Source organism: Rhipicephalus microplus, chromosome X (genome assembly GCF_043290135.1).
Source record: "Rhipicephalus microplus isolate Deutch F79 chromosome X, USDA_Rmic, whole genome shotgun sequence".
NCBI classification, from domain to species: Eukaryota; Metazoa; Arthropoda; class Arachnida; order Ixodida; family Ixodidae; genus Rhipicephalus; species Rhipicephalus microplus.
Window position 1 is genome coordinate 464623515 of NC_134710.1, and position 25303 is coordinate 464648817.

A 25303-nucleotide genomic window follows, 5' to 3' on the forward strand; every position below is an offset into this window, starting at 1 on the left:
AGCTGGGGTGTCATTGGCACATGCTTCTTGCGAAGCCTTTTAATTTTACGCTTCATGTGGATTATTTCACGGCTAATCCAAGGGTTTGCACGATGCTTATAAGTTTTTCGACACGGTACAAAATTTTCAACACAATGACGTATGGTTCTAACAAGCAATTGCCAAGAGGTCTCAACATTGTGTAACAAGGATCCGATATGCGTTTCAAGGTAGTCAATAATAGCAACATCATTCGCCCTAGTAAATTCCTTTATAAGTGTGGCAGGCTGAGTATTTTTAGCATGATGTAAAGCCTTATTCCAAGTAAAAAAAATCAGTTTATGATCAGAAATGCCCGGTTCGATAGCAACATGGCCATCAGAAAATATTTCACTTAGAAAGAGTAAATCCAAAATCGACCCGCCTCGGGTACAGACATCCACCGCTTGCTTGAGGTTGAGCAAAAACATGATGTCAAGAATTGAGTCACCCGAAGGAGAGCAGCCATAGCTTAAATTATCCCAAACAATAGATGGCAAATTAAAATCACCTGTTAGCAAGACATGTTTCCCGCATAAACTTAGAAGTCGATCATATAATTTCATCAAAAACATATCATCTGCATTAGGTGTACGGTAAAGAGCACAAAGAAAGAAGGTAACATGGTCAAGCGATATTTTCAAAAATATGCTTTCATGATCAGCAATTTGATCGGCGAGACAGGCGTCAACGGAATCTTTTACAATAACCGCCACGCCCCCACCACAAGGCCTCTATCCCGCCTAAAAACTTGATATCCAGGCGGCACAATTTCGTTGTCACTTATCAGACCATGTAGCCAGGTCTCGGTAATGACGCAAATATGTGGGTCATATAAAAGAAGAAGATTTTCAAGCTTATCGATTTTGTTAGCTAGGCTTCTAGCATTAAAAGATATCAAGCGAAACTGGAACGTTGGGAATTGCTATGCCTTAGCGGGGTGCTTTTTAACCTTTGACAGCCATTCACGGGAGTTTGAAGAGTCGTTCCAACTGAAAAGGTCGGTACCAATACCGAGCCTATCTTCAACAAGAAATACATTTTTACCGGCATCTTTATCTGCCTTAGCTGACTGCCAAAGCAATTTACGTTTCCGACGCGTTTCCGCACAGTAGTCGTTTTCAATACTAATGTTGGAGCCCTTAAGTTTTGAAACGTTTTTCCAGATAGCCTGTTTTTCCCTGTAGTCTTGGAAATATAGAATTATCGGCCTGTTATCAATATTGCGTCCAAGCCTGTGAATACGAGCGACAGAAGAGCAATTCACACCTAGCTTATTCCCAAACAATTCATCAATAACCTTACGTCGCAGATCGGATTCAGTTTCATCCTGCGATTCAGCAATACCAAAAACTATCAAATTCGATCTGCGGGTGTAGTTTTCTAAGTCAATGAACTTCGCGCTCTGGGTTTGAACGGCCTCTTGAACAGTTTCAACGGTAGTGGTTAGTTTTCCATGGGTTTCGTTAACATTAGCTTCAAGGGCATTTAGGCGCACACCAAAACTCTCGATCGTTTTTTCAGTACCTTCAAGACGAGTTTTTAAATCGGCTATCTCTGCCTTGATTTCCCTCTGTCCATCCAGGATTGCCTGAAACATTTGTTCAACAGTAGGACCAGGATTTGATTCCACGTCCCCACAGAGAATAATTTTGCATGAACAATAGCACTCATACGCAATAAGAAAGCAGGTGCGTGGGCACGGCAGAATAACAAGAAATCTGTTGTCACTACGTATTGAATATTCGTATCTAACCTGTACGATGAAGAAACGAAAAGCCGTGAGCCACATGTTCCCAGTGCTTTCGCCGCGCCCACTGACGATGCTGAGGAATGGTCCAGCTTTTATAGCGTTGGTTGCGACTGACGTAGCACATCCGGACCGGAAATGCAGCAGCGCCTCTTCGATGACGGTGACGTCGAAGTCATGTTGCTGTCTTGAATTGCCTTGATAAAACGGCTCGGCGGTGGGAATCGATGATAAGGCCCCAGCAGCAGAATTCAGCAACGCCTGTACGATGAAGAAACGAAAAGCCGTGAGCCACATGTTCCCAGTGCTTTCGCCGCGCCCACTGACGATGCTGAGGAATGGTCCAGCTTTTATAGCGTTGGTTGCGACTGACGTAGCACATCCGGACCGGAAATGCAGCAGCGCCTCTTCGATGACGGTGACGTCGAAGTCATGTTGCTGTCTTGAATTGCCTTGATAAAACGGCTCGGCGGTGGGAATCGATGATAAGGCCCCAGCAGCAGAATTCAGCAACGCCTGTACGATGAAGAAACGAAAAGCCGTGAGCCACATGTTCCCAGTGCTTTCGCCGCGCCCACGTGCTCAAGAAGCTTGCAAGAAGCTTGCTAATGCCAAATAACGTCCAAGGGGATGTTATTTGTTGCAATTATCATACAAGTGTGAAGTGGGCAAAAAGACAATTTGCTGCAACTGAAAACGCGGCCAGCGCACTGTTTCACTGGCCACGTTTTTAGAGCTGTAGATGCGCCTTTTCTTTTGATCGCGTTTCAAGCTAATTGCTCACGGAATCATGGTTGATTGTGCAGCTGTCGGTTGCTTGAGTTCGAGCACCAAAGAGAAGAAGATGTTTTTCCCTCGGAATGAAGATAAAACATGGAAGTGGGTTTTTTGGTAATAAGAACAGTCACGGTGAGTGGTATAGCCTTTGGGTGCCTAATTTCAGGTAGGTGATATTTGTACCAAATTCTGTATGGATGGTTTTCTTTGTCTGACACATTTGGTATTTACGTACAGGCGCTCCAAGCGAAAATTCACGGTAGGTTGACTACTTGTCGTGAATATTTTGGCGTGACAAAAGAGGAACTGAAGCATCAAGACGGAAGCACGAAAAGCATTTGAATGTGTAGTTTTTCATCAGCAAAACCACAATCACTATATACGCATCTACTACAAGCATATGGCGTTTATGCTAAAACGCACGGCCACCACGTAACATTCAGCCAGCTCTGATCCTGAAACCGAAAAGTGCGTGACACAGCAGCCGCCCGACATCAGGCCAGCGGTGACGCTACGGAATCCATGGACACAGCATTTGCCAATGACATCAACTGCGGCGATGTATATTGAATCAGTCAGTGGTTCTGACGGTGACGACTTCGAACCAGTAGGAGAAAATGACGTCAGTAACGTTATGTAGACAAGAAAATAATATTCTATTTATAGAACAGCTATGCAATATGTTGCTGGTAATTTCAAGTGTTTTTCCAAGCATTTTTTTAGTAGTCAGTTGATTCATACCTCATCCAGTGCACATCGAGCCGAACAGGTAACTACGCATAACAAGCATGGCACCTGACTATGAAGTGAGTGTCGTCTTGGCCAGCTTGTTTACCGACACGTTGCAATACGTAAACGCTAAACAAACTTGACTTTGCTAAAGACGTTGCCGCCGACATATTTAGCTTTTTAAAGCTTTTTCAGTGTTGTATTATAGTCGAGGTCATCACGAACGAACGATTTAACAGGTTACCAGGTCGTTGCCGTTGAACGCGTAGTTTCAGTAATAAAGGACACCCCTTTCACACAATGAACATTGATACGAGCTGCAGTGCAACTACGAATGCAAAAGCAGCTGAGCACACCCAAAGATGGAAACACGTAAAAAGTCAACATGCTAGTGGACACCCTGCATTAATATACGAGTGTAAAATAGTTGAAAGACGTGACAGCTAAGTCCACACCACTTATTATTCCGAAAAAAACGCAGAATCGTGATAGCACGTACAGTGTGTTGTTTGCCACTTGAAAATATTTCATGACAGCACATGCTTCCTTTTCGTGGTCAGTCGTAGGTGCGGCTATGCTAACGTGCTCTAGAAATTCACAGCATACACGTTGGGTTGCTATGAAGAGAAAGAGCGCATTGATACCCAAGGACGGACGCAGCAGACGTACGAAGAGCCATTAAACGAGTGCAGACCGCTTGCATCTCTTAAGCCTTTGCGAGTTTACACCTTGCCTATAGAACCACCTTTTCCACTCAGTTGCTAACAAGTCAGACCATTAATCTTTTTAAGTGGCCTTGCATAACATTCTATAACATCAGTGTATAAACCACTCTACTCTGTACAATGTTTGGCACTGAGAGTATAATTTAAATAAACTATTTATGTTTAGGCATTTCGGTGATGCAGTTAAATTAAAATTTCATGCTTGCACTTGTTTGGAGTGGCATACAAAGAAAATTTCTTGAGCAAAGTTGAATTAAAGCCACTTTTTTAAGCAAGAAGTTTTTAGTTTCAACATCTGCTACATCCTCAGTTGTTAATTCCTACGTACGCTTAGCTGTACCACGTGTTTTTTGGGGGCAAGGGAAAGAAGCAGCGATCATGCGTATGGCAAGATCATACGCTTGTTTTTGCATTTCCACAGTTTGACAAGCATTCATCGGCTTTCTGCAGTGCCACCGATTCACCAAGTTTTAAATGGTTGGAATTATGTTTAGGCACTTCGGTGATGCATTTTAATTAAAATTCCATGCTTGCACTTGTTTGGAGGGGCGTACAAAGAAAATTTATTGAGAAAAGTTCAATTAGAGTGGCTTGTTTCAAACAAGAAAATTTTTATGGTAAACATCTGCTACATCCTCAGTTGTCAATTTTTAAGTACGCTTAGCTGTACCATGTGCTTTTGGGGGGCAAAGCAAAGACGCAGCGATCATGCACATGATAAGATCTTGCGCTTCTTTTTGTATTTCCACAGTTTGACAAGCATTCATCTGTTTTTTGCAGTGCCACCGATTCAACAAGTTTTAAATGGTTGTAATTAAAGTACATAAACACAGGAGATACACCTTTTATTCTTATTTTTCTTTTGTTGTTTGCAGCTCCTCTAAAGGCGGCTTGCACATATCATGTCTTGGAGCTGTCTGCTGCTTCAGTTTCTCACACTTGGATCTTCAGCAAAGGTGAACTTTGCTCTGAAGATCACAGTGCTGATTGAGTGCACAGCTTTCGCAAGTCGTCCTATGGCCACATTCCTTGAAGGCCTTGCATAACATAAGCATTTTGAATGCTTTTTAAAGAGAGCCTGCAAAAAAAGACAGCAATAAATACCCAGAAGGGTGGTGCCACCTTACAAATAAAAAAGGCATCACAATCACTCCCCAAGACAGTACATTTAAAATTCAAGACGACAGAAATAAAAGCGATTGGAGACAGATTCTTTTCTAGAAGTGATGAAAAACAGTTAAAAAGCAATTTGCCACTCGCAAACAAAGGAAAAGAAATTGTTTAACCCTTGCATTGTGAAAAACGTGTGGCACATAACAAAGACGTGGACTAAAACAGACAACAGGACGATGTACAGGGCAGCGCATCGTTCACTCATCTTTCTCATTATCTTTTTTGTACGCCACACATTTTCATAATGTATCACCACCAAAAGTATATTCTTACATCCTGTCAATTTAACCCTACATAGGTTTTTTCAACCTTTATAGGAATAATTTAACCCCCTACTTAGCCTTGTGTTTTCCTGCCAGAAGCAACTAAAGCGTGTTTTAAATGTGGAGCATTTCTTAGTCGCACGATGTCTCTCTTCGGTGACGGCTGTGGCTCGCGTCACGTGCCGGCCTAGGAAGACACCCGCAAAACTGTCGCTCCCCTCACTCTGTCTCGCCTCGCAAGGCCAATGCAGTCAGCGTCTGCTAGTGAAAAAAAAAAAACGACTGCTCGCCCTCTAGATCATGCGTTTGGATTTCAGTCAAGTGCATCTTGGCTTTTGCTTGACGTTAAAGGCAATATATCTTCTTTATTCTATAAAGAATAATAATGATGAAATAAGAAGGACAAATGGACGTGGACTGGCCATGTAGCACTAAGCAGGATAACTGCTGGTCATTAAGGGTAACTGACTAACTTCACCGAGAAGGCGAATTCACGAAGGGGAGACAAAACGTTAGTAAAAAGTTCGCAGGTATTACGTGGCAGCAGAAAGTACAAGACTTGGTTGATTGGCGGGATTTGGGAGAGATTTTAGCCCAGCAGTGGGGATAGTCAGCATGGTGATGATGATGAATAATTAAGCACTCCCAAACCATATCCAATTATGCAACATTCACGTGATGCCCCCCCCCCCCTGCCGCTCTGCGATGCATTTACTTGAGTTCTCCCCCTGGGAAGATGCGGGCGGCATTTTTTTTCATTCTTTTTCATTCAACGGAATTTGCAGAAGGCTTGCTACATGAACTCAATAGCCACAGCTCACATGCACATTATATATAGTCGGAGTATAAATGTATGGCACTTTTTCTACTTTATGAAGGTATCATACTTTGCATTTTTTCTTTGAAACACAAAAAACAATAGTTTTAGCGCGAGAATAGAACGATGACAAAGATACAAGAAGGACACGAGCGCTCGTGTCTTTCTTGTCTCTCCGTCGTCGTTCTGTTCTCGTGCTATAACTATCGTCATGTCATACCAACTAGCCCAAACTGCCACACTTTTAAGTTGCAAAAATAACGTAGTGCAGTTAGCTCTGTGTAGATGAAAAAGCCAGCTATGACTCCAATTTCATTTGTCATTGTTCTAAAAGTGTTTCCCAGATCTGTTACAGGTGTAATTAACCAGAAATATACACAGAAACGCGTAAAGTTGCGGCCAAATAATTCTCAAAGCCCTTTTTAGAAGTTTCTTGTGTGCTACAGGTATTCACTCAATAACCGAAGATTGGACAGTGCTTCTTTATGCTGAAGGCATATTTGGCAGGAACGGGCCGGGCCCAAATTTTTCGGGCTTGGGCCGGGTATGGGCCATATTTGAAAAACCCCAGGCCCGTACCTTGGCTGGGTATGGGCCGTATTTGAAATCCCGGGCCTGGCTCAGGCTGGCCTGCGCGTGAATTTTTCGGGCCAGGCCGGGGCAGAAAAATTGGCTTGTGCAGTGCTCTAGTGCCAACGTTTTAATATGGGGTTGCAAGAATGAATCTGTCGAGGTGCAACAGCTCCCTTGATTCCACAGAAGAATCACGAATGTCAGCACATTGGCTTTATTTGAGTACCCAGCTGTGGACGAGATGCTGAAAAGTAAGTGCAGATTTATTTACACAATCTCAGAAAACCAATAGGAAAAATTGAGCTGAAGTTACCCAAGTGTTATTTTTGAAACACGAGCAATAAGTGTGTAGCTGAGGACGTTTGCTGTCATATCACCTATAATGTTCACAATAACAACAATAATAAAATAATAATAATATTATTAATAATAAAAGACATGGGTAGCCCGGCGAGTTTCTGCTGATAGCAGTTCTAGCCTAAACAATCCAGGCGGCCTTCAAGCCGAGTAGAAATCGTGGCGTAGACAGACATGAGTAAAGTTGTGGTTCAAAAGTTGGATATGCTGTGTGATATGTAGAAGCAACAGTCATCAAAAGAATGCATGAACCAACATAGAAGCTAAAGTTTATCCTATGTGAAGGACAAGTTGCCGAGAAGAAATTTTCTTAGTCTATTTGTGCACTAGGGTGCCACAATTTTGACAGCCAGTACGTTGGTGAAACTGGTGATTTCATGAAAAACGTTTAAACAACACACATATGACGCCACGAAACGACGTGATGTCTTAACGACCCTCTCTGAACACGCGAAATCTACAGACCAACAAATAGATTTGTAATACTCGTGTGTTCTGGACAAAAAAAAACTTGCGTCTTCTCATGAGGGAGGAGGACTCAGGAAATGCGTCACGGAACGGTGGGGGTATCGTATGATTGTTGCGTTATAGATAAGGTTTGAGAATGCTTAATTGTCATTTGGTCTTTGTTATTCATATTTGTTGAATGAAAGAGAAGTGTTGCCTTCAACAAGTGCTAGGGTTGTGCCCCACTACTGGTTGAAGGCACTGTTGCTTCCAGCGCATCTACTCGAGTCAAGCAAAGAGTCAAGTCAAGTGAAAGCCAAGTAAAGACGGCCTTGACTGAATTCCGAACGCCCAATCCAGATATACGGAGTGGTCATTGAATGGTTGTGCTGCGCGAGCAGTCAATTTTTACTAGCAGACGCTGCCTGTGACGGCCTTGCGAGGCGAGAGAGTGGGGAGAGCGACAGTATGCAAGAGACGTGAGCATGCGCAGTAAGGGTGTAGACACCGCCGCCGCTGCTGGATTTACGAGTAGGTTCGACTATAATATTGTTACACGACATCGGCAACGAAAGAGCATCATAGCCGACGAAGGCTATGAAAGCGACCGTGCTCATGTTGTTGCTGTTGTAGCTCCATCTTGGCTGCAGCTGCCTCTGACTCACCCCGTATATTTTGTAAATATATTTATTTCATTCATTCCCTTACCCCCGTGACATTCGGTGGTGGTGCGGGGTACAACACGATATAACGGAGCTCCACAGTGGCCGACGTATGAATTTTTCCACCATGGCAAACCCGGGACCCGCTTCCGCCGAGGTGACAACAACAACTGTTGTCCTTCCGCAGCTAAAACGTCCTGGCACGTTACGTGGCACTCATGATGTCCACATCGAAGAATGGTTGCCGTTAAACGAACGTACAAGTAAGAATTACCGCTAGGCTTAAACTCTTATGTTGGCCAACATCCTGCTCTACTTGAAAGGAACAGTATAATTGTGGTTCGAGAACCACGAGGATGAAATTGGAAGCTGGGATGCGTGAAAGGAAAAGATGCGCGCCCTTTCCGGCAAGTCTTTGGGTAGAAAGGCAGTGGCCAAGAAGGAGTCGGCATCTCGTGCGCAAACGTCTGCAGAGTCCTACGTGACTTACATACAGGACGTGCTCGCCCTTCGCTGAAAAGTGGAGAATGGCATGGAAGAAACCCAGAAAGTAGCACACATATTGAAAGGAATTGCATATAATGTGTTCAATCCTCTCATATGCAAGTACTGCAACATGATCGACACCATCATCAAGAAGTGCAAGCGTTTTGAGGCCGCAAAAAGTCGACGTATCGCCCGTAGTTACACTCGACTACCAAACACAGCAGCAACCTGGTCGTGTGAAGACGGGCCTGCACTACAGACGCCATCAACTGCAGAGCACGTGACCAAGATCATCAGATGTGATCTTGAAGCTCTGTCCCCTGCGTCCACGTGATCCCATGCCTGTGGCTCTTGCCCTCAGATGGTGCCACTGGTACATGCCATTGTGCGAAAAGAGCTTTCCAATGCTGGACTGGCCTCCGAGTGCACTACAGCTCTCTCTTAGCCGATCGACTGTCATCGACTCCCTGTTTCGTATGCCCAAAGCCAAAACTTTCCGGTGCGCCGTCGCAATCCAGCCGAGTGGAGGACTGCTGACGATCACCCGATTTGTTTCAACTGCCACCGTATCGGACAGGTGGCCCGCTATTGTAACACTCAGTGATGTAGGCATCAGATATACTATGGGTACACCCATCCCCAAGAGAGTGATCATGGACGCTTTCAAACTTACCGGGAGTCACCTCAGGCCACCAGTGAAGACGTTTGTTCTATGCCGTTATATCATCGTCACTCTCTATCTTCGCATGATCACCAGTCCTGTTCACCACTCTCCCGTCGCCCATCATATCGCTCGCCCCTATTTCGCCGACCAACGTCACCGACTGACCACCTGCCGTGGGAAAACTAGAAGATGCAGTTCCCGGAGGTGATGCTGCATTAAACACTTGCCCGCCAAATCCTCTGACCATGCTGCCGACTCGACGCAACCTTATTGACGTTGAAATAGACGACACACCCGTTGTTGCACTTGTGGACACAGGGGCTCATATATCAGTGATGAATTCAGAACTTCGTTGCCCCCTTTGGAAAGTTCTAATGCCACCCACAGTACTACTCATACAGGCCACCAACGGCGGCACGTTTCCTGTGCTTGGAATGTGCTCCACGCATATAAGTGTGGCCGATCGCTCTATGACAGTGCTATTTGCTTTGCTCAAGAAATGTTCCCATGAACTTATCCTCTGCATGGACTTTTTGTCCGCCTACTCTGCCCTTATTGATTGTGGAACCGCATGCTTCAACTTGATTTACCGTGTTACCATGACGACCCAACACCAGCTCAACCCCGTCTGTGTTCTGCAGATCACGTTCGCCTAGCACCTCAAGCCGTTCCTTACGTGAACATGAGATCTGTCCCTCCTGTTGCCGATGGTGACTACATGTTGACACCTATTGCTGACGTTCTGCTGGGCAAAAATTTTGCCCTGCCTCACACACTTTTGACAGTCACGGGAAATACAGCATCTCTTCCGATCCTAAACTTCAGCTGGTGCATTCAAGTTATCTCTGATGGTATGACTTTGGCAAAAGTTTCTGCTCTAAATGCTACCTTTTAGGCGTTTGTTGCCAAATCTTTTTCGTCCTCTGCTCAGTTATCCTCTTCGAAGAGCACAGCGGATGCCACTATCGACAAGATGATTACCCCAGACCTTCTTCGAGCACAGACAGCTGATATTCGGCACCTGCTAAAATCCTACCACATCTTCAATTTTTATGACCGCCCTTTGGGTCAGACATCCTTTGTAACTCATAAGATTAACACTGGAGATGCCAGCCCCATTAGACGACGTCCTTATCGCGTGTCTAAAGCTGAGCGACAAGTTATCCAGCACGAAGTTGAAGAAATGCTCACAAAAGACATCATCGAACCTTCCTGCAGTCCATGAGCATCACTGGTCGTGCTAGTCAAGTAGATGGATGGCAGCTGGCGCTTCTGCGTAGACTACCGTCGCCTAAACAAAGTAACACGTAAGGCCGTGTATCCACTGCCGTGGATTGACGATGCTCCCGACTGCCTACATAGGTCTGCCTACTTTTCATCTATCGACTTGCGATCAGGATACTGGCAGATTTCTGTCGATCATCGAGACCGTGATAAAACCGCATTCATCACACCGGATGGACTTTTTCAGTTCGAGGTTATGCCATTCGGATTGTGTAATGCCCCAGCTACATTTGAAAGGATGATGGGCTTTCTCCTGCGTGGATACAAATGGTCCACGTGCCTGTGCTATCTCGATGATGTCATCGTATTTTCACCTACATTTGAAAGCCACCTTAGCCGCCTATCGGCTGTTTATGAGGTTTTCAAGACGGCAGTACTTTAGCTCAACTCTTAAAAAAGTCGCTTTGGCCGTCGGGTAAGCACTGCGCTGGGCCACCTTGTCAGTGCTTGAGGCGTGCAACCTGATCCTGACAAAATTTGAGTTCTCAAAAATTTTCCCGTACCACGTTCTGTAAAAGATGTACGGAGTTTTATCGGCATTTGTTCTTACTTTCGACGTTGCGTGAAGAATTTTGCTGACATTGCCCGACCCCTTACGGAGCTACTGAAGAATTAATTTATTTGATTGATTTGTGGGGTTTGGCGTCCAAAAACCACTATTTGATTATGAGAGACGCCGTAGTGGAGGGCTCCGGAAATTTCGACCACCTGGGGTTCTTTCACGTGCACCCAAATCTCAGTACACGGGCCTACAACATTTCCGCCTCCATCGGAAATGCAGCCGCCACAGCCGGGATTTGAACCCGTGCCCTGCGGGTCAGCAGCCGAGTACCTTAGCCACTAGACCACCGTGGTGGGGCAGCTACTGAAGAAGGACATGCCTATTTATTGGGGTACTGACCAAGCAACTGCCTTCAGCACCCTTACACTATTACTTACTTCCCCACCATTCTTGGCTAATTTCGACCCGTCAGCCCATACTGAAGTTCGTACCGATGCCAGTGGACATGGAATTAGTGCTGTTCTCACCCAGCGGCTATGAGGACAGGATCGCGTCATTGCTTATGCCAGTCACCTCCTTTTTTCCTTCGGAGAGCAAGTTTTCCATTACAGAGCGTGAGTGCCTCGTACTAGTCTGGGCAGTCGAAAAATTTCGACCATACTTGTTTGGCCACAACTTTTCGGTAATTACAGATCACCATGCCTTGTGCTAGCTGTCGTCCCTTAACAATGCAACTGGACGACTTGGCCGTCGGGACTTGAAACTACAAGAATACAGCTTTGACGTGGCATACAAATCTTCCCTAATGCACCATGATGCCGACTGTTTATCTCGTCACCCCAGGGACCCAACCGACCTTTCAGCACATGATTCCGACCCTTCTGTCTTCGCCATGTCGGCTTTCACCGACATACGCAAGGAACAGCTGAGCGATGTCCACTTGCGGTCTGTCATGCAGAGTCTACGTTTGCCCCACATGGACCCGTCGTTACACTTGTTCGTTCTACGCGATGGCATTCTTTACTGACGCAACACCAGCGCCGAGGGACTAGAGCTACTACTCGTAGTTCCTGCGACACTCGTTTTCGCTGTTTTTGAACAGCTTCATGACGCCCCATCCACGAGACATCTCGGGGTCACGCACACGCACGATCGCGTGCGGCGTAGATTCTTCTGGCGAGGCCTTTACCGTTCTGTGCGCCGATACAATGCTGCTTGTGAGTCCTGCCAGCGCTCCGAACATTCCACCTTGCCACCAGCTGGTCTGCTCCAACCAATAAACATACCCACCGTTCCCTTCTACTGCGTAGGTCTTTCTCTCGTTGGACCATTTCCTACTTCTCTCATTGGAAGCAAGTGGATAGCCGTAGCCACTGATTACGCCACAGCCCCGCCGTGGTGGTCTTGTGGCTATGGTACTCGGCTGCTGACCCGCAGGTCGCGGGTTCAAATCCCGGCTTCAGCGGCTGCATTTCCGATGGAAGCGGAAATGTTGTAGGCCCGTGTGCTCAGATTTGGGTGCACGTTAAAGAACCCCAGGTGGTCGAAATTTCCGGAGCCCTCGACTACGGCGTCTCTCATAATCATATGGTGGTTTTGGGACGTTAAACCCCACAAATCAATCAACCGATTACGCCACGAGATACGCTATCATACGACCGCTACAAACAAGCTGTGCCACTGACGTCGCGGACTTCTTGCTTCATGACGTAATTCTTCACCATGGCGCTCCTCGACAGCGACTGACCGATTGTGGTCGCTCATTTCTTTCAAAAGTAGTGACATCCTTCGCTTGTGTTCGACGCGTCACAAGCTCACTACGGCCTATAATCCACAAACAAATGGTCTTACCGAGCACCTAAATCGAACCTTGATAACAATGCTCTCTATGTACGTTTCCAAAGATCACCTTGATTGGGATAGTACTTTGCCTTATGTGACATTCGCGTACGTTGGCCTCTCTTCGAAGCTCCTGTCTCGCTACTCGGGGCCTTACAAGGTTTTACGCCGGCTTACCGAGGTCACATATGAGATTGCTCCGTTGGACAGTCAGTCGTCGTCGTCCGCACTCGCCACTGACATCGTCCACATAACCCGCCTGAAACCATACATCTCCGCATATGATCCCACTCTCATTTAGACGCCGAGACGGCGCTGCCAGCGGCGGGTGGTTATAGGTTAAGTGCCAACCACTGGCACGCGTATGCACGCGCCTACGCGTCAAACGCGTCTATTCGTGCCTCTGGAGGAAAAGGACGCGCAACCATTGGCACGCGTCAACCGCGTTGACGCCCACGCGTCCAAGGCCGATGTACAATGTTGCCTGACCTTTTGGTTTAGAACTGTCCAAGTTCAGCACAGAACGGCACACTACCAACTGCAGCGGGTTTATGTGTTTTAGAGGATATGAGAACACGTTACAAAATTGATAGTGCTTCACCCACCACAGTTTAGACGAGTTTAGAAATAATTGAAAATCCAGTGCCCAAAGTAACTATAGTGGTATTCACCAGAAATTAACATTGGTGCCTGTGCCACTCCCGCGAATGAACATTCGCGTCTAGCATACTGTACGTCTATCATACTCGTGTGCAGAGTTCTCCTTAAAGAGGAGGGGGTGGCAAAAGTTTGTCGCAGTGCCCCCTTCTTGTAGGGGCTGACTTAGCGCCCCCTCACTATTATGTTAAAATATGGAGTTCGCAATGAGCTACCCCCCTCCTCTCTTTAGGAAAGGAGACTGCGGCTGCCCTCCTGATCAGGTTTACAAACTACTTGGTTTCTATACCTGCACTACCAAATTTATTAAAGGGCCACTCACCAGGTTTGACATTTTTGAGCTGACAAGCGCAATGCGTAGACGAAGCGTTCATGATCACTTCTACCAATATTTGCAATGCTACGCGCCGCGGAAATGGATCAAATTTCAAGATGAACGCTGCTCCCCCTCCACTCTGCCGGCGCACGCCTAGGGAATGAGGGCATGACGTGGGCGTAGGAATCGCCCTACGTACACAACAATGCAATGACGTTCGTCCTCTACGTAGACGACTCTGCTCTGACGTTGTCAACAGTATACCACGTGAGATGGCAAAAATTATTTAACACAACATGCGTAGTTTATGTATTTGTTGCTTTAAGAGAATAATAAAACTTGAAAAAATTATTGAGACGCAGCCAAAAATTATGCGCGTTTTCTTTCACTTTTTCCCGTGAAAAGCTACGAGATGCAGGGCTAATGTGCCCGCATTTCGCATGCGTTCGGGTCCCCGCGGTCAGCGCATTGAGCAGACGACCGCCGAGGAACGCCCCTACGCGTTCACGCACTCATTGTGCTCATCTACCCTACCGTGTCTAAGCCAGCATTTCCAAACAATCCCGCAGAAACAGGCAGAAGACCACAAAACAACGCTGGTCAACAAAGCAACGCTGCTTGCGTGCTCGGGGGCTGGACTTGTTTGGGCACGTCATGCGCATGTCACCTCATAGTAGGATGCTGGAGAGAATGGGGAAGGATTTGGCCTACAAAGGCTACGCGGAGGAGCGGCAAGGGTTTCGAGCTCACCTCCTCTCATTCTTATTTCGGGCCGCTTCAAAAAACCTGTTTTCTCAGCTCGTGATGAACGGATTCGAAAACTTTTTGAGGCAAAATGTTCCTCATCGGACACCCAACAACTTCCACTGTCTAACTAAAGTTCGGTATGGGGCCTGGTTAGTGGCCCTTTAACAATATCTTGAGTATGCCGGTACGTTCAGTATATTTAAACATATTTTATAGCACTCAACTTAATAATCACGCCTGAAACTTCATGATCTGACAGATTTAAGTCAGTCTTAATACCACAATTGAGGCCAGAGTAGCGGGCATTCGGCTGATGTGTGTGTTCGAAATATCCTCTAATGCAACAAAGCACACCTGGTTCTTATTGATACAACCGATATAGGTCATAAGATAGGAACCAAATACTGTGTAGAATGGCTTCGGGCATTTTGCATAGTCGAAATGTGCTCTAATGCAACTGTGCCTGACACTTCATGATGTGAGTAAGATCGGTCATAATATTAGAACTTAAACCTTAATTCAAGGCTTCTGAACGTTGTCTTTACGAAGTATATTCTAAAGCTACAGAGGACACCCTACTACTGTTCATGAAGCCACAGATATTGGTCATAATATTGTTACGTTTGAAAGAGACTGGTAGACGTTGAAAGGGGCCGTTTATTAGGTCGTGAGGGGCAGCTCAGAAGCGGCCGACTGGTTAAAGATCCTCCTGATCCTCTTCTTCTTCTCTCGCTCTGGGCCACCAGTGCGTTCGTTTTGTTTTGTTTTGTTTCCCTGGGAGGTTGGCTCATACCCACTTAGGGGGATTGGCCAAGAAAGTGTAGTGCAGTTTATCTATAATCATTTTAACTATGTGTAATGAATTGGTATTATAATAAGACTAATGTAAAAATAAAAACAACATAAAAAGAGCAAACGAAAAAAAAATCAAGTTAAGCAATTTTGAGATTTGAGGTGTTATGTTTACCACTTAGCTGCGTTTACTTCACTCTGCCCTTGGAGTAATAAATAATTTTTTTTTTGTTTTTGATTGAAGATCACAAAGGTATACGCTTGGTTGCCTGAATATAATCGCAAACGGCATTGAAAGCATCCCTGTGGCAATGTCCCAAAGCTGAGGCGCCAAAGCTTAGCGCCGTTTCCGCCGTCAATGTAAGACCTATTTTCCGAAATGGCATAACTAGTAACCTTTTTCTAAGTATTTCGTAGCGGCGACAATACAAAAAATAATGATCTAGTGATTCCATTTCTCCGCAGAATGCGCAGAGGGGTGATGTTGTCTGACCAGCTCTGTGTAGATATAGGTTTAGGGGGGGGACACGACATCGAAATTTAGTGATTAAGACTTCGATCTTTCTGGACTGACTCCAGTGGGGTTGCCATGGAAACATGAGGTGGTTATAGTCTGTCCATGTAATTACTTTTTCTATCGTATCAGTGGAGATTGCCGATTTTCGATATCTTATAGCCGTGATATATTCTACATCTGGCAGTATGGACAAAACTGGCCCATCAAGTGCGGCTCGAGCTAAGGAATCGGCCAATTCATTTAATCTTAATCCACAGTGACCCGGAACCCATAGTAATCTCAGGAGTCTCAACTGCGGCGGTACTAATGTTTTGAATGTGCTTAGAATTCGAGAGTTCACCGTGCGTTCACCGTATACGCTTCTTTTTCTTCGTGCATGTACGCAACATTCCTCTCCGCGCAGACGAAGGCCGCCGGACGAGTCAGTCGAGTTGTCGTGGCGTGTACAGTTTCAGGCGCGCAACATGAACCACTTGAGTTTTGGCAGCTCGTCGACCACTCGCCGTGAGACGAGCTATTACATAGTTGACCTCTATAAGTCTGTCGACGATGACAAAAGGTCCATCGTAAGTGGCCAAACACTTTTGGCATAACCCGTGCTTGCGCATCGGAGTCCACAACCACACCAGATCACCACGGCAATAAATCACTGGTCGATGATGAATGTCATAGTGTGCCTTCGCTTTGTCTTGCGATGCCAATGTGCGTAGTCGAGCTATGCGACGCGCCTCTTCGGCGAGGCAGAGAGTCTCGCCGAACAACAATATTGCAGCAGAACCCTGTATGAAAGACTTCTGGACGTTGTCTTTAGTCGAAGTATTCTCTAAAACGACAAATGACACCCAACTGTTCATAAAGTCGCAGTTATCGGTCATAATATTAGAACTGAAACCTTAATGCAAGACTTCTGGACGTTGTCTGCGGTCGAAGTATTCTCTAAAATGACAGACGACACCTTACTGTCCACGAAGTCACAGATATCGGTCATAATATTAGAACTGAAACCTTAGTGCAAAACTTCTGGACGTTGTCTTTAGTCAAAGTATTCTCTACATTGACAAACGACACCCAACTGTTCATGAAGTCACAGATATCAGTCATAATATTAGAATTGAATCCTAATGGAAGACTTCTGGCCGTTGTCTTAAGTGAAAGTATCCTCTAAAACGACAAGTAACACTCAACTGTTTACGAAGTCAAAGATATTAATTATAATATTGGAACTGAACCCTGAATAGAAGACTTTTGAACGTTGTCTGGAGCCGAAATGTTCTCTAATGCAACAACCCACACCCTACTCTTCATGATGTGACAGCTTTAGGTCATAAGGCCGTAATTGTGCCCTGTGCGGAGGGCTTTTGAATGATAAGCGTCTTGAAAATATCCTCTATTGCAAGAAACCACATCTGGCTCTTAATTGTACAATAGATACTGGTAATAAGAATGGAACCAAGCACTACGTAGAATGCCTTTGGGAATTTTCGTAGACAAAATATGCTGTAATGCAACTAACTGTACTTGAAACTTTCACCATAAGACAGATATTGGTCATAGAACTGCAACTGAACCCTGTATGGAAAACGTCTGGACGTTGTCTGTAGTTACAGTATTTTCTAAAACGACAAACCGCGCATAACTCTTCATGAAGTCAAAAATATCGGTCAAAATACTGGAACTGAACCCTTCATGCACGGCGGCCAAAATGTTCTCCGATGCAATGAAACACACCCGACACATCATGATGCAACAGATATTAGTGATCAGATTGGAACCGAGCACAGCGTGGAACACTTTCGGAGGTATATTTATTTATTTTTAAATGCGGCAGCCCAATGTAAGGCTACTGCAGGAGTGGCGTACATATATACAAAATGAAAGGATTTAAACAGTAATATCACCGTAAGTGCGCCACCATAAACAGATATCACTACCTATTAGTTCACCCCGGTAAGAAATGAGAGAAATATAACATTATTATAATACAAGTGCCTCCAAAAAGTCAGGCACACTGGTATGACGAACCAAACCAAGTAGACCAATCCAGTGTTTGATAACTTTATTTGAACGTGTTAGAGATGACTTCTAAGCTGGATGTATGACTTGAAGCTGGACAAATGACTTCTAAGCTCGATGGTGATTGCGCATCAGTGCTGTGTTAAAGGCTTCAGCACTTTGCTGGTAGTTTAAATATTGTTTAACATCTACAAAATGCATCTGGCACTTCTTGATGAGACAGACATTGGTTTTGAGATTACAGCCAAGCACTGTGGCTTTCACATGTCAATTGTTGAAATACTCTATAATGCAATAAAGCATGCCCAAACTTTTTGATGGGACAGATTCCGATTATAGAATTGCACCAGAGCACCGTACAGAAGTTTTCCAACAGAGCTGAACTGAATATGCTTAAATGCATGCATATATATATTCCAAGTGAATGCATGTACTAAAAAACCGAACAAAAATGAAGCACTCCTTGGAAACACATACAAATATTCAATGTTTGAAACCATAGAATGATATCTTCAGCTCATTACACTCTGGAGGAACAGATAAATACATGCACAGTTCTGAAAGGTCTCATAAGTCCTATCAGGTAGTTTTTGCATTTCTTCTATACAAAGTGTAGTACCATACTTGTGCACCTTCATTCATTCTTTGCATACATGTGGTGATCTTCTCTTCCAACTATCGTGTCATCGTGCAGCTGATTTCAAATCAGGTGCTTTTCACAAGGTTTTCAGTTATCTGGCCAGCTGTAAACAAAACGCGCGTTATATTATAGTAAACTGTAAAACGACGGAGAAGCGCCATTGTATGCCTAAAGCTATGAGTATCAGAATGAACTATAAATTAAGAATGTGTGTGTTAGAATGCCTCCAAACAACGTACGTGCTACTGAGCGTAGCAGAGAAGCGGAAGAAGCGAGAAGTGAATTAGCAGGCAATACCAGCAGCACTTAATCATGCAACTTTCTTTTTCGATCACCACAGCAACGCACGCTCGAGTTTCTGTCTTGTACGTGAATGGAAATGAGACCACTGACCGCTGATTGTTTCAGCGTTGGGGGTACCCGACATGAAGTCACCTCACACTGCTACCAACCAGCGCACACTTGTTATTAGCTTGGCAACACACGAAAACAATTTGCGCCGAAGCCAATGAGTGTTTCAGCATCGTACAATCTGCGAAAACACTTTTAAAAGTACGTGCGTTTCACATCACCGAAATGAGTTGGCTAGTGCGAGTTCCGCTTGCAGCGATGATGAATACCGATGATGAATACCGAACACAGCGCACATAAAAACTCCTCCGTATGAACTACGCGATGTTTTGGGCGTCGTATATGTTGTCTATGTTGCGATGGTAACTACCGTAGAGTTTTTTCAGCCGATGTTCCTCGCATGTGCTGGTTCATACGAACAAGATGATAGAGGCCTGCGCTGGATGCAGAAGACACTGCTTTTTGCCTCCGCGGTAGGTGAGGGCTCACGCTCAAACCTTGGAACCTCCGAAGTCTGTTTACACTCGTTTTTAGCACAGAAAGTCAGAGATCAAAGCACAAGAACACCGACATGCTCCTTTCGCTCGGCCGACGATCGCACTCGGGACCGGGGCTAGCATAGCCGGCCGGCATTCGCTGTATTTGTCGGCGTCGCTCGAACTCGGCACGAAACCGCGTCAAGCTGGTTGCACTCGCAGTCGTTCGTCGTGTCGTTGTCGTTCTAGATTACGAAGTGGTCATTCAGGAACGTTTGGAGCAGTTTCCGTGCTTGCTTCCAGCACTCGACTGTGCCTTCGAAGTGGCGGCCATTAGGCATAACGTTCCGAGGCATCGCGGCCTCTGGTTGGTTGGCGCGCGGCCCCTGGTTGGTTGGCGCCGCTGTAAGCGTGGTGACGTAGCGTACGCGTGGCAAAAATATCAAGCCCGGCTCGATCCCTCGCACTTCCTCGCGTATGCTCGTATGACGCCGACGTCGAGTGGCGCATTTGACGCTTTTGACGCGTAGACGCAAGCATACGCGTGCCTGTGGTTGCCACTTTACACGACATTGGCAACGAAAGAGCATCATAACCGATGAAGACGATGAAAGCGGCGGTCTCGTATTGTTGTTGCTAGTGTACCTCCATCTTGGCTGTAGTTGCCTCTGACTCCCGTATATTTAGTAAATATATTTATTTCATCCATTCCCTCACCCCCGTGACAATATGTTTCACATTTAAAAGAAGCTTACATCATGCCTGCATCTCGAACCTAGATACAGACTGTACATACGCTGGTCAGGAGTGATGAGATGCTTCTGACAATGTACTCTCAGCGTTTTACGTCACATATCTAGGCGTATTATGTATGCTGTGCATTTTTTATGGCTTTTATTGCGAACAAGGTTTTCTCCAATATCACAGTAAACATCACTTTGTGTTCTATTGGTCAGTGTATCCTTTTGCGTTTGATATTTATTTATTCATACTGTCAGCCCAAGGGCCAAGACACGAGTTGAGGTTACATATCTGGCATGTACAAAGAATTGATTGATTGATTTGTGGGGTTCAACGTCCCAAAACCACCATATGATTATGAGAGACGCCGTAGTGCAGGGCTCCGGAAATTTCGACCACCTGGGGTTCTTTAACGTGCGCCCACATCTGAGCACACGGGCCTACAACATTTCCGCCTCCATCGGAAATGCAGCCGCCGCAGCCGGGAATCGAACCCGCGACCTGCGGGTCAGCAGCCGAGTACCTTAGCCACTAGACCACCGCGGCGGGGCTGGCATGTACAAAGAACATATGTGGAAACAAGTTTCACACTGTACGCTCAAGATGCACACTATAAAGTAATAACAAAACAAAAACGCAAAAACTATATCAGAATACATCCCGCATAGGTCACGGATAAAAGAAACATGTTCGAATACGTCTCGTACACGTCACCAGAAAGTGAAAAGATTTGAAGTGATATAGTACATATTTAACTTATTGATATAGTACATTGAACACATTCAACCAACAAGGAACAAGCAATTTGGCTACAAATATTCTAACTAAGCCTTTTCGATTTTTTGTAAATCGCAATGTTCGACTATGTATTGAGGTAATTGATTCCAGTCATCCATGCTCCGAACCAAAAACGAATACATGAACAAATCTGTTCTGTAGCTAAGTGGTGTGATATGTTTCGAGTGTTTTGTTCTGGATGTGGTAAATAACTGTAGTGCGATGTGTTGTCTTAGGTGAACCTTGTAGTCTCCATTGAATATGTGAAAAAAAATATCAGTCGATTGTGTTGCATTTTTTGTTTCACCGTCATTAAACTGGCTCTGTCTCTAAGCTCACTAATAGACTGAGTTCTGGAATAGGAGTTGAAGATGAACCGTAAGGCTTTGTTTTGTATACGCTCACTTTTTAGTGCATTTGTTTTGGTGTATGGTTCCCATGGATGACTTGCGTAGGTCAGTACTGGAAGAATAGTCATTTTATACGGCATTCGTTTAGCTTCCGCGGTGGAATCGTAAAGTTTTCGTCATAACGACCAAAGTTTACGCATGGCTTTATTGCAAACACTGTCAACATGCATGGACCAGTTCAAGTCATGTGTAAGATAAACACCTAGATACCTAACATTCTTTACTTCAGTCAGCTCTGTGCCTTTAATGTGTAAAAAAGGATAGCGGGTCTTTTTTACGTGTCATGCGCATGAAGGGAGTTTTTGATGCATTCAGTTCCATTTGCCATTCGTCGCACCAAAGACAAATTTTTGGTGAATGGTTATCAAGCTCGAGCTGATTGTCAGTGAAGCTTATCTTCGTATACACAATGGTGTCATCTGCATAATGTTTTATAGCTATTAGCTGAGAACTATCGGCACCCATGTCACTGATATAGATAGAAAAAAGTAAAGGGCCTATTACAGACCCTTGCGGCACGCCTGATCTGACTGGTTTATTGGTGCTGGAGACATTATTTATTTCAACAAGTTGTTGTCTATTTGACAAATATGCCTGTATTCATTTTAATAGCAGATTGCCACCACTCAAACAAAACAACTTTGTAAGCAACTTACTGTGAGATATTTTATCGAATGCTTTTCGAAAATCAATAAATATGATGTCTACTTGACCTTTTTTTCATCTAAACACTGACCAATTTCATGCGTAAACTAAGTAAGAATTGAAATTGTGGGATACTCTTTGCGAAACCCAGGCTGATTATTACCTAAAATACCATTTTGTTCTACAAACTTCATTAGGTGAGTAGTCAAAATGTGCTCCAGTGTTTTACAACAAGTACTTGTCAAGTAAATTTGTCGGAAATTCGTGACGTCATATTTGTAACCCTGTTTATGGATTGGCATTACCTTGGCACACCTCCAATCTATCGGAACGTCACCGGATTGAAGTGATTTTGTGGAAATGTCCAAAAGAAAAAATGAACACCACTCGGCATAACGCCTTAAGAAGGCGTTGGGAATTTCATCAGGTCCTGGACATTTTTTCACATCTACTTTAAGTAAGAGATCCAGAATGCCTTCTTGTGTTTTAGTTAGCTCAGGTAGACATTGCTCATTAGAAATTTGCACTTGGGGAGTCGAACCATCGTCTCTAATGAAAACCGATTCAAAATATTCACTAAATTGGCAAGCCATGTTATAATCATCCGTGATAGTTACATTACCGTTCTTCAAAAATTGGATGCCAAGTTTTGGTCCTGAAAGGTACCTCCAAAATTTTCCCGGTGATGTTTTCATAAAATTGGTAAGATTTTCATTCATGTACCTGTGTTTCGCTTGAATTATTTCCATTTTGTTCCTGAGAAAGGGAACTGTCGTAATGACGTGTTTTTGTTGACAATGAATTTTTAGCCCTCGTTCTTTTCAAGAGTCGTTTTTTTCTGAATTATTTTTCACGTAATCCATGGGTTTCTCCTGGTAATTTTGTTGGTGCGTTTTGGAACAAATAGTTCTATTGCTTTGAAAACATTGCATTTAAACATGTTCCATGCATCATTTACTGATGTATAGTATTCAGAAAGATATATTGGGTGAAAGCGTCAAATTCTTGCTCTAAATGATCTATTGCTCCAGTATCATCTGCTTTGGAAAAATCGAAAACTGTCGTAGTTTTATTCTTTTTTAACCGAGTGCGCGTGGCGTCTATACGCGTGATCACTATTTTGTGATAAGATATCCCTTCTAATACTTCACATTGATACTTGCATTGCGCGGCAGATTTGCTCTAGAAGACCACGTCGAGCAGTGATTCTCCTGATTCGTGGATTCGCGTAGGTGTAGTAACAATTTGTGTTGGGTGAAGAGATAAAGCCAGATCCAAAAGAACTCTAGACCAAGCTTGTTCATTTTGACCTTCCTGATATTTCACCCAATTGATATGCAGTAAATTGAAGTCTCCGGCCAGTATGATCTTTTAATTATAATGGCTAAACTCATCAGTTAAGAAGTTATCAAGAAGTATTATATATTCTTCAGGGGTGCCAGGTGGGCGATAAACTGCGATAACTACAAAAAACAGCCCATCCATTTGTATTGTGCACACAACGCATTCTTATTCTAGTGGGGTGAAAATTTCAGTGCAATGAATTGAAGTTTTGTGAACAATGGCAACACCTCCTCTTCTGGATTATCGGTCTTTGCGACAGGCAGTATAATTGGGAGGCAGGAACTCTGTAGTTTCAACTGATTTGCTTAACCAGGTTTCTGTCATGATTACAACATCCAGTTCATGTTCAAAGAGCGCAGCATCAAAGAGTGATGACTTGTTACAGATACTGCGTGCATTAACATTCATAACTGTTAACTTGTCAGGAAAATTTCCACTGCCGTCCAAGCTGGTGTCTTTCTCGTAATGGCGAGTGTTTCGGCACTCTTTACGCCAATCAGTGGAATCATCTCAGTATTACGCCTTGCCGTCTACGTAGAGCTTATCGTAAGCTAGCCGCACCCGCTTTTCACTCAACTTTTCGTCTTTAGCGCTTTCCCAAAGGCACTTTCTGCTTTGTAGCACGCGTTTTGAAAAGTCATCACTGAGACGTGCGAACCCTTCAGCTTGTAACAGTTACGCATAATTTTCTGCTTTTCCTTGAAGTCGTATAGTCGGAGAATAACCAGTCGCGCTTTTGACTGTCTTTTTCCAATGCTGTGTATAAGCTCCACGCTTTTAGGCGATTAACCGATTGCAAAAAAAAATTTTGTCCTGTACCACTTTCGTCAGGTCTTGTGTTTTCCTGTCCTGCTCATGCAGGCCGAAAATAACAAGAATATTGCGGCGCTGGCGATTTTCAATGTCATCAACCTTCCTAGATAACACTTCGACTACTTCGTTCAGTCGGGTTGCTGTTTGTTGTGCGTCATCCTGTTTAGACAGAGAAGACTCAAGTTTAGCTAGGCGGTCTTCAATATTCTTTATGGCAGTACCATTTTCTTTTACTTCCTTTTGAACTGCTCTCTGATTACGTTTATAGTCGACTAATGTTTTTGACTGCTCCTTCAAAGTTTGCAAAAGCTGCTCAAGTTTGTCATCTAAGTTTGAGCTCGGGCCTGGTTTCAACTCGACGTCACCACTTGTGACAAGCTTAAGAAATATAGACCGAAAATCGCACACTATCAACACCAGTGTTCGGGGGCACGGCACGACTATTAGTGACAAATAATTGCTTTTAAATTATGAAGTATCGTGTCTCAACTGCGAACAATCAAATACGAACATGTTGTACACCGTGCTTGTATTCGTGCCATGCCCGCAACTGAGTAGGTGGGGGTCCGGTTGCTATTTAAGTCAGCAGCAATCCATAGCGTGGTTGCCGTTGATTGGTAGATGATTCCGATACAGGCGTCTTTGCTGCACGTGGATAGAAGCGGCATCGGCGACAGATCCAGATAGCTTGAGAACGGTGGCTCGTGCTCCGCCTTGGTGAATGCGGTAGTTGCACTTAAATTCGCAGCGGTGACAAGAAGCGGAACCTGCAAACAAGCAAATACGAACACGTTGGACACCATGCTTGTATTCGTGCCGTGCCCACACTCAGAAGCAAGAGTTATGCACTGTCTTTTTTTTGCGGAGCATTTTTTGGTCGCACCATGTCACTCAACGTCGGTGTTTCCACCCCCACTGCGCATGTTCGGCTCATCTCCCCTCCGCCTCCCTCTCTCCCCTTTCATCCCCTCTTTCGCCTGACTCCACGCTTCGCTTGA